The sequence below is a fragment of the Ascaphus truei genome, chromosome 1, assembly GCF_040206685.1.
Source record: "Ascaphus truei isolate aAscTru1 chromosome 1, aAscTru1.hap1, whole genome shotgun sequence".
NCBI lineage: Eukaryota > Metazoa > Chordata > Amphibia > Anura > Ascaphidae > Ascaphus > Ascaphus truei.
The window spans coordinates 5761679-5772514 of NC_134483.1; positions in this window are offsets into that span (position 1 = coordinate 5761679).

Sequence of the window (10836 nt, forward strand, 5' to 3'; positions counted from 1 at the left end):
GGGCACAGAGTTATAACGTGTTACAGGCAGTAATACAGTGAGAGTTACCTCTCGTTCTCACGCATGTCCTGGGCACAGAGTTATAATGTGTTACAGGCAGTAATACAGTGAGAGTTACCTCTCGTTCTCACGCATGTCCTGGGCACAGAGTTATAACGTGTTACAGGCAGTAATACAGTGAGAGTTACCTCTCGTTCTCACGCATGTCCTGGGCACAGAGTTATAACGTGTGTTACAGGCAGTAATACAGTGAGAGTTACCTCTCGTTCTCACGCATGTCCTCGGCACAGAGTTATAACGTGTGTTACAGGCAGTAATACAGTGAGAGTTACCTCTCGTTCTCACGCATGTCCTGGGCACAGAGTTATAACATGTGTTACAGGAAGTAATACAGTGAGAGTTACCTCTCGTTCTCACGCATGTCCTCGGCACAGAGTTATAACGTGTGTTACAGGCAGTAATACAGTGAGAGTTACCTCTCGTTCTCACGCATGTCCTGGGCACAGAGTTATAATGTGTTACAGGCAGTAATACAGTGAGAGTTACCTCTCGTTCTCACGCATGTCCTGGGCACAGAGTTATAACGTGTTACAGGCAGTAATACAGTGAGAGTTACCTCTCGTTCTCACGCATGTCCTGGGCACAGAGTTATAACGTGTGTTACAGGCAGTAATACAGTGAGAGTTACCTCTCGTTCTCACGCATGTCCTCGGCACAGAGTTATAACGTGTGTTACAGGCAGTAATACAGTGAGAGTTACCTCTCGTTCTCACGCATGTCCTGGGCACAGAGTTATAACATGTGTTACAGGAAGTAATACAGTGAGAGTTACCTCTCGTTCTCATGCATGTCCTGGGCACAGAGTTATAACGTGTTACAGGAAGTAATACAGTGAGAGTTACCTCTCGTTCTCACGCATGTCCTGGGCACAGAGGTATAAGATGTGTTACAGGCAGTAATACAGTGAGAGTTACCTTTCGGTCTCACGCATGTCCTGGGCACAGAGTTATAACGTGTGTTACAGGCAGTAATACAGTGAGAGTTACCTCTCGGTCTCACGCATGTCCTGGGCACAGAGTTATAACGTGTGTTACAGGCAGTAATACAGTGAGAGTTACCTCTAGCTCTCACGCATGTCCTGGGCACAGAGTTATAACGTGTTACAGGAAGTAATACAGTGAGAGTTACCTCTCGTTCTCACGTCTGTCCTGGGCACAGAGTTATAATGTGTGTTACAGGCAGTAATACAGTGAGAGTTACCTCTCGTTCTCACGTATGTCCTGGGCACAGCGTTATAACGTGTTACAGGAAGTAATACAGTGAGAGTTACCTCTCGTTCTCACGTATGTCCTGGGCACAGAGTTATAACGTGTGTTACAGGCAGTAATACAGTGAGAGTTACCTCTCGTTCTCACGCATGTCCTCGGCACAGAGTTATAACGTGTGTTACAGGCAGTAATACAGTGAGAGTTACCTCTCGTTCTCACGCATGTCCTGGGCACAGAGTTATAACATGTGTTACAGGAAGTAATACAGTGAGAGTTACCTCTCGTTCTCATGCATGTCCTGGGCACAGAGTTATAACGTGTTACAGGAAGTAATACAGTGAGAGTTACCTCTCGTTCTCACGCATGTCCTGGGCACAGAGGTATAAGATGTGTTACAGGCAGTAATACAGTGAGAGTTACCTTTCGGTCTCACGCATGTCCTGGGCACAGAGTTATAACGTGTGTTACAGGCAGTAATACAGTGAGAGTTACCTCTCGGTCTCACGCATGTCCTGGGCACAGAGTTATAACGTGTGTTACAGGCAGTAATACAGTGAGAGTTACCTCTAGCTCTCACGCATGTACTGGGCACAGAGTTATAACGTGTTACAGGAAGTAATACAGTGAGAGTTACCTCTCGTTCTCACGTCTGTCCTGGGCACAGAGTTGTAACATGTGTTACAGGCAGTAATACAGTGAGAGTTACCTCTCGTTCTCACGCATGTCCTGCGCACAGAATTATAACGTGTTACAGGAAGTAATACAGTGAGAGTTACCTCTCGTTCTCACGCATGTCCTGGGCACAGAGGTATAAGATGTGTTACAGGCAGTAATACAGTGAGAGTTACCTTTCGGTCTCACGCATGTCCTGGGCACAGAGTTATAACGTGTGTTACAGGCAGTAATACAGTGAGAGTTACCTCTCGCTCTCACGCATGTCCTGGGCACAGAGTTATAACGTGTTACAGGCAGTAATACAGTGAGAGTTACCTTTCGTTCTCACGCATGTCCTGGGCACAGAGTTATAACATGTGTTACAGGCAGTAATACAGTGAGAGTTACCTCTCGTTCTCACGCATGTCCTGGGCACAGAGTTATAACGTGTGTTACAGGCAGTAATACAGTGAGAGTTACCTCTCGTTCTCACGTATGTCCTGGGCACAGAGTTATAATGTGTGTTACAGGCAGTAATACAGTGAGAGTTACCTCTCGTTCTCACGCATGTCCTGGGCACAGAGTTATAACATGTGTTACAGGAAGTAATACAGTGAGAGTTACCTCTCGCTCTCACGCATGTCCAGGGCACAGAGTTATAATGTGTGTTACAGGCAGTAATACAGTGAGAGTTACCTCTCGTTCTCACGTATGTCCTGGGCACAGCGTTATAACGTGTTACAGGAAGTAATACAGTGAGAGTTACCTCTCGTTCTCACGTATGTCCTGGGCACAGAGTTATAACGTGTGTTACAGGCAGTAATACAGTGAGAGTTACCTCTCGTTCTCACGCATGTCCTGGGCACAGAGTTATAACGTGTTACAGGCAGTAATACAGTGAGAGTTACCTCTCGTTCTCACGCATGTCCTGGGCACAGAGTTATAATGTGTTACAGGCAGTAATACAGTGAGAGTTACCTCTCGTTCTCACGCATGTCCTGGGCACAGAGTTATAACGTGTTACAGGCAGTAATACAGTGAGAGTTACCTCTCGTTCTCACGCATGTCCTGGGCACAGAGTTATAACGTGTGTTACAGGCAGTAATACAGTGAGAGTTACCTCTCGTTCTCACGCATGTCCTGCGCACAGAATTATAACGTGTTACAGGAAGTAATACAGTGAGAGTTACCTCTCGTTCTCACGCATGTCCTGGGCACAGAGGTATAAGATGTGTTACAGGCAGTAATACAGTGAGAGTTACCTTTCGGTCTCACGCATGTCCTGGGCACAGAGTTATAACGTGTGTTACAGGCAGTAATACAGTGAGAGTTACCTCTCGCTCTCACGCATGTCCTGGGCACAGAGTTATAACGTGTTACAGGCAGTAATACAGTGAGAGTTACCTTTCGTTCTCACGCATGTCCTGGGCACAGAGTTATAACATGTGTTACAGGCAGTAATACAGTGAGAGTTACCTCTCGTTCTCACGCATGTCCTGGGCACAGAGTTATAACGTGTGTTACAGGCAGTAATACAGTGAGAGTTACCTCTCGTTCTCACGTATGTCCTGGGCACAGAGTTATAATGTGTGTTACAGGCAGTAATACAGTGAGAGTTACCTCTCGTTCTCACGCATGTCCTGGGCACAGAGTTATAACATGTGTTACAGGAAGTAATACAGTGAGAGTTACCTCTCGCTCTCACGCATGTCCAGGGCACAGAGTTATAATGTGTGTTACAGGCAGTAATACAGTGAGAGTTACCTCTCGTTCTCACGTATGTCCTGGGCACAGCGTTATAACGTGTTACAGGAAGTAATACAGTGAGAGTTACCTCTCGTTCTCACGTATGTCCTGGGCACAGAGTTATAACGTGTGTTACAGGCAGTAATACAGTGAGAGTTACCTCTCGTTCTCACGCATGTCCTGGGCACAGAGTTATAACGTGTTACAGGCAGTAATACAGTGAGAGTTACCTCTCGTTCTCACGCATGTCCTGGGCACAGAGTTATAATGTGTTACAGGCAGTAATACAGTGAGAGTTACCTCTCGTTCTCACGCATGTCCTGGGCACAGAGTTATAACGTGTTACAGGCAGTAATACAGTGAGAGTTACCTCTCGTTCTCACGCATGTCCTGGGCACAGAGTTATAACGTGTGTTACAGGCAGTAATACAGTGAGAGTTACCTCTCGTTCTCACGCATGTCCTCGGCACAGAGTTATAACGTGTGTTACAGGCAGTAATACAGTGAGAGTTACCTCTCGTTCTCACGCATGTCCTGGGCACAGAGTTATAACATGTGTTACAGGAAGTAATACAGTGAGAGTTACCTCTCGTTCTCACGCATGTCCTCGGCACAGAGTTATAACGTGTGTTACAGGCAGTAATACAGTGAGAGTTACCTCTCGTTCTCACGCATGTCCTGGGCACAGAGTTATAATGTGTTACAGGCAGTAATACAGTGAGAGTTACCTCTCGTTCTCACGCATGTCCTGGGCACAGAGTTATAACGTGTTACAGGCAGTAATACAGTGAGAGTTACCTCTCGTTCTCACGCATGTCCTGGGCACAGAGTTATAACGTGTGTTACAGGCAGTAATACAGTGAGAGTTACCTCTCGTTCTCACGCATGTCCTCGGCACAGAGTTATAACGTGTGTTACAGGCAGTAATACAGTGAGAGTTACCTCTCGTTCTCACGCATGTCCTGGGCACAGAGTTATAACATGTGTTACAGGAAGTAATACAGTGAGAGTTACCTCTCGTTCTCATGCATGTCCTGGGCACAGAGTTATAACGTGTTACAGGAAGTAATACAGTGAGAGTTACCTCTCGTTCTCACGCATGTCCTGGGCACCGAGGTATAAGATGTGTTACAGGCAGTAATACAGTGAGAGTTGCCTTTCGGTCTCACGCATGTCCTGGGCACAGAGTTATAACGTGTGTTACAGGCAGTAATACAGTGAGAGTTACCTCTCGGTCTCACGCATGTCCTGGGCACAGAGTTATAACGTGTGTTACAGGCAGTAATACAGTGAGAGTTACCTCTAGCTCTCACGCATGTCCTGGGCACAGAGTTATAACGTGTTACAGGAAGTAATACAGTGAGAGTTACCTCTCGTTCTCACGTCTGTCCTGGGCACAGAGTTATAATGTGTGTTACAGGCAGTAATACAGTGAGAGTTACCTCTCGTTCTCACGTATGTCCTGGGCACAGCGTTATAACGTGTTACAGGAAGTAATACAGTGAGAGTAACCTCTCGTTCTCACGTATGTCCTGGGCACAGAGTTATAACGTGTGTTACAGGCAGTAATACAGTGAGAGTTACCTCTCGTTCTCACGCATGTCCTCGGCACAGAGTTATAACGTGTGTTACAGGCAGTAATACAGTGAGAGTTACCTCTCGTTCTCACGCATGTCCTGGGCACAGAGTTATAACATGTGTTACAGGAAGTAATACAGTGAGAGTTACCTCTCGTTCTCATGCATGTCCTGGGCACAGAGTTATAACGTGTTACAGGAAGTAATACAGTGAGAGTTACCTCTCGTTCTCACGCATGTCCTGGGCACAGAGGTATAAGATGTGTTACAGGCAGTAATACAGTGAGAGTTACCTTTCGGTCTCACGCATGTCCTGGGCACAGAGTTATAACGTGTGTTACAGGCAGTAATACAGTGAGAGTTACCTCTCGGTCTCACGCATGTCCTGGGCACAGAGTTATAACGTGTGTTACAGGCAGTAATACAGTGAGAGTTACCTCTAGCTCTCACGCATGTCCTGGGCACAGAGTTATAACGTGTTACAGGAAGTAATACAGTGAGAGTTACCTCTCGTTCTCACGTCTGTCCTGGGCACAGAGTTGTAACATGTGTTACAGGCAGTAATACAGTGAGAGTTACCTCTCGTTCTCACGCATGTCCTGCGCACAGAATTATAACGTGTTACAGGAAGTAATACAGTGAGAGTTACCTCTCGTTCTCACGCATGTCCTGGGCACAGAGGTATAAGATGTGTTACAGGCAGTAATACAGTGAGAGTTACCTTTCGGTCTCACGCATGTCCTGGGCACAGAGTTATAACGTGTGTTACAGGCAGTAATACAGTGAGAGTTACCTCTCGCTCTCACGCATGTCCTGGGCACAGAGTTATAACGTGTTACAGGCAGTAATACAGTGAGAGTTACCTTTCGTTCTCACGCATGTCCTGGGCACAGAGTTATAACATGTGTTACAGGCAGTAATACAGTGAGAGTTACCTCTCGTTCTCACGTCTGTCCTGGGCACAGAGTTGTAACATGTGTTACAGGCAGTAATACAGTGAGCGTTACCTCTCGTTCTCACGCATGTCCTGGGCACAGAGTTATAACGTGTGTTACAGGCAGTAATACAGTGAGAGTTACCTCTCGTTCTCACGCATGTCCTGGGCACAGAGTTATAACGTGTTACAACCAAAAAGGGGGAATGAACCCCTATGCTGATGCTGCTAAAGTCACATATATAGGGACTAAAGGTACCCACAGTCCACTTGACGAGAGAGGCAACTTCACTTATGGTATTTGTAATAAAATAAAGTCATATACAGGATACTTTGTAAGACTCACCCTGGGTGGGGGGCTAGTAAACAGGAGGAAGCCTAACCCAAAAGATGAATTGTCCTACAACAAGACACTCATGGGTTAATAATAGCCGCAAACTGCTGCCCTTACCCTGCCCGGTGTCTGTAGTATCCTGTGTCGTGGCTCGCTGTAAAACGTCCCATGCGGGGTGATGAAGAGCCGTGGGGTTCCCGTGCGATTTTCCTCTGGCGCGCTTCCCTGCGAGAAGGTGGCAGTGGCGTCTTGATGCACGCCGACAATGCGCCCGTGTAGAGGTAACAGCTGGGTCCAACCCGGCGGATGCCGTCTCCTGCAGGGAGGAATGAAGAGGAATGCGTACCAGCATACAATGCGCTCCGGCGCCTCTAACACGTCAGCAGGGGGTGGCGCCAGTAAGCCGAAACTGGAAACCTGGAACACAGAAGTGAAGAGCCTGCGTGCGTGCACCAGCCGATATGAATGCAGAGAGAAGATGAAACGAAGGCGGTCACAGCATTGGAGTTCAGCCAAAGTAGAATGTAAGTTGACATCACTAAGAACGGCGAAACGCGTAGAGCGTGACCCTCAGTGTTGGATCTAGAGGGAGAGAGCCTGCTGGGAAGTCCCGTGACGTCAACTTACATCGGCGGAGAAACCGGAAGTGACGTGTCGGCCCCTGGTAGAGCAGGACGGAGGCTTGCGGCTGCAGCGGCGGTGTAAAGGGATCCTGAGATCGCTACTCGGTTACCATCTGCACCCTACTACCTATGCTGTTACCCTATTGGAATCCTGTAAGCCTCCAATTTTACTGATGTTGGATAAATTGCTTTGGTTACTTTTTATCTGGGCTCTGTGTTTCTCTTCTGAGATCTATACTACCTCCTATTTTTGCTCCCATTTTTTGCTTTTGGATATTCTTGCTGTTGGACATTGCTGATACCAATTGTGTGCTACTATAGCCAATTTGAGAGTTTTTCTACTACGGTGTTTTGTTTTAATAATACTGCACTATGGTAGTTTTATATATATTTTTTCCTAGGTATTTGCGCTCCCCTGGTTTTTCCTTTGTATGTATCCGTTTGGACTTTGAAACAGTCCTCCAAGGGTTTGAGTGTTTTATTACCTTTTTTCACCTTTTGCACTGCACGCTTTCTGATTTATTTATTCATTATCACTTTATGTTCACTTGCACTGTTTAGAGGTTTAGTGAGCTTTAGAGTGCCATCTTGTGTGTTTTATATATAGCCCTTCTTCTTAGGCCAGGTCCCCGGGGGCCACAGCTGTGCGTGGTGATGTGTATGCTTCACACAACGCACATACCTCTTTGGGGCAGGCCTTTGTCGGCGTGAGTGCGTGCGCGCACTAGGCGCGATGCGTGACCGCCTTGGCCAAAAAGACAAGATTTTTGTCTGTTGATAGCGGCCGAGCATTGGCCACGTCACGGCGGCGGGTCAGCCAATGAGGGCGAACCAGCTGGGTGACATCATGCCCACTGCCCCACCACGCCTCCCTGTCGCGAGTTGCCAGTAGTCCACCTGGTCACGCTGATGCCAGGAACGAGCGCCGCCAGGCACCCTTTCGCGCGTACTGGGGCCTTAGCCTTAGGCTCCGGAGGCTGGGGAGAACTAAGGGTTAATTAGTTTGGAGTGGGTAGATAACTGGGTAGAAAAACAAAGCACTACTGCACTAAGGCAATGGTAAATAAGGGGTTAAATCGAGTGCGTGCCCATGAAAAAACAATTTATTGGATCCAAAATAAAAACAGCTACATGGAGGGGTGTACGAGACCCCCACCAAGGCGTTTCGACCGTTGGTCTTTCTCAAGGTGACACCAGCGGTCGAAACGCGTTGGTGGGGGTCTCGTACACCCCTCCATGTAGCTGTTTTTATTTTGGATCCAATAAATTGTTTTTTCATGGGCACGCACTCGATTTAACCCCTTATTTACCATTGCCTTAGTGCAGTAGTGCTTTGTTTTTCTACCCAGTTATCTACAAGCTGCTGGAAAACGGAGGCACACCAATACCCTGGAACTGATGGACAGAGGCACACCTATACCCTGGAACTGATGGACGGAGGCACACCTATACCCTGGAACTGATGGACGGAGGCACACCTATACCCTGGAACTGATGGACGGAGGCACACCTATTCCCTGGAACTGATGGACGGAGGCACACCAATACCCTGGAACTGATGGACGGAGGCACACCTATACCCTGGAACTGATGGACAGAGGCACACCTATACCCTGGAACTGATGGACAGAGGCACACCTATACCCTGGAACTGATGGACGGAGGCACACCTATACCCTGGAACTGATGGACGGAGGCACACCTATACTCTGGATATGATGGACGGAGGCACACCTATACCCTGGAACTGATGGACGGAGGCACACCTATACCCTGGAACTGATGGACGGAGGCACACCTATACCCTGGAATTGATGGACGGAGGCACACCTATACCCTGGAACTGATGGACGGAAGCACACCTATACCCTGGAACTGATGGACAGAGGCACACCTATACCCTGGAACTGATGGACGGAGGCACACCTATACCCTGGAACTGATGGACGGAGGCACACCTATACCCTGGAACTGATGGACGGAGGCACACCTATACCCTGGAACTGATGGACGGAGGCACACCTATACCCTGGAACTGATGGACGGAGGCACACCTATACCCTGGAACTGACGGACAAACCATAAGGATTATACCACACAAACGTGAGTTATTATACTCTTGCTTTATACCTCTACCGAATCCACTCCGACGTTGATGTGACTGGACACTTGTAAGTGTTGATTCTCACCGCAGTGCAAGTGGAACCTGGGCCAGCTATTCGGAGCACTGTGGGAATTTGTGCATTGTGACAGGGAAGAAGTGTGGTTATTGTTATATCCTTGAGGGTATTTCACTAATGCAGTTCATTTAATCATGCTCAAGGAAGCACATTTTTAAGTCTGGAGTATGGAGCATCACACAGCTGTTTATACTATCTAGTTTGGAGTGGGGCCTGATGGGACAGCCCTGTGTGGGGAGGTTATTCAGGCGGAGGGCTGGGGTGATCGGGCCGCTGGTCACACGTAGTCGTTTCCCACCCACATACCCCTTATGTTTTCAATTGTTCTAATGTGTTTGTACTTATAAAAAGAAATTAAACAAAAAGGTTTATATAAAACAAAAGAGAGGTGAATATATGTGTGTATGAAAATGTTGGATTTTGAACTAGAAGACCCCCAAAACAGACCGCCAGAAGACTGATTAATATGATGAAACTTTGCAAGCGTGAACCAGCAAGGGATGGGTTAAAGGTGTAATGCAGAACAGGGTTAGTTTGAAGAAGGTCTTATCTTAAACAAGCTGCAGACAAATCCAGCTGCAGGGAACCATGAAGAACTGAATAAGGTCTATAGACAAGTGATTTGCCCTGAAGATAAGACTTTGCAACATGTTTACCTGGACTAACCCAAGTCTGATAAACACATGAAAGACCCATCGCCTACACTGAGCCACAGAGAAGAGATAACTGGGAAATGCTCAAGGAGATACAGCTGGGGTGGGGGATACTGCTGGGGTGGGGGATACTGCTGGGGTGGGGGTTACAGCTGGGGTGGGGGATACAGCTGGGGTGGGGGATACTGCTGGGGTGGGGGATACAGCTGGGGTGGGGGATACTGCTGGGATGGGAGATACAGCTGGGGTGGGGGATACTGCTGGGGTGGGGGATACTGCTGGGGTGGGGGATACTGCTGGGGTGGGGGATACAGCTGGGGTGGGGGATACTGCTGGGATGGGAGATACAGCTGGGGTGGGGGATACTGCTGGGGTGGGGGATACTGCTGGGGTGGGGGATACTGCTGGGGTGGGGGATACAGCTGGGGTGGGGGTTACAGCTGGGGTGGGGGATACAGCTGGGGTGGGGGATACTGCTGGGGTGGGGGTTACAGCTGGGGGGGATACTGCTGGGGTGGGGGATACTGCTGGGGTGGGAGATACAGCTGGGGTGGGGGTTACAGCTGGGGTGGGGGTTACAGCTGGGGTGGGGGATACAGCTGGGGTGGGGGATACTGCTGGGGTGGGGGTTACAGCTGGGGGGGATACTGCTGGGGTGGGGGATACTGCTGGGGTGGGGGTTACAGCTGGGGGGGATACTGCTGGGGTGGGGGATACTGCTGGGGTGGGAGATACAGCTGGGGTGGGGGTTACAGCTGGGGTGGGGGTTACAGCTGGGGTGGGGGATACAGCTGGGGTGGGGGATACTGCTGGGGTGGGGGTTACAGCTGGGGGGGATACTGCTGGGGTGGGGGATACTGCTGGGGT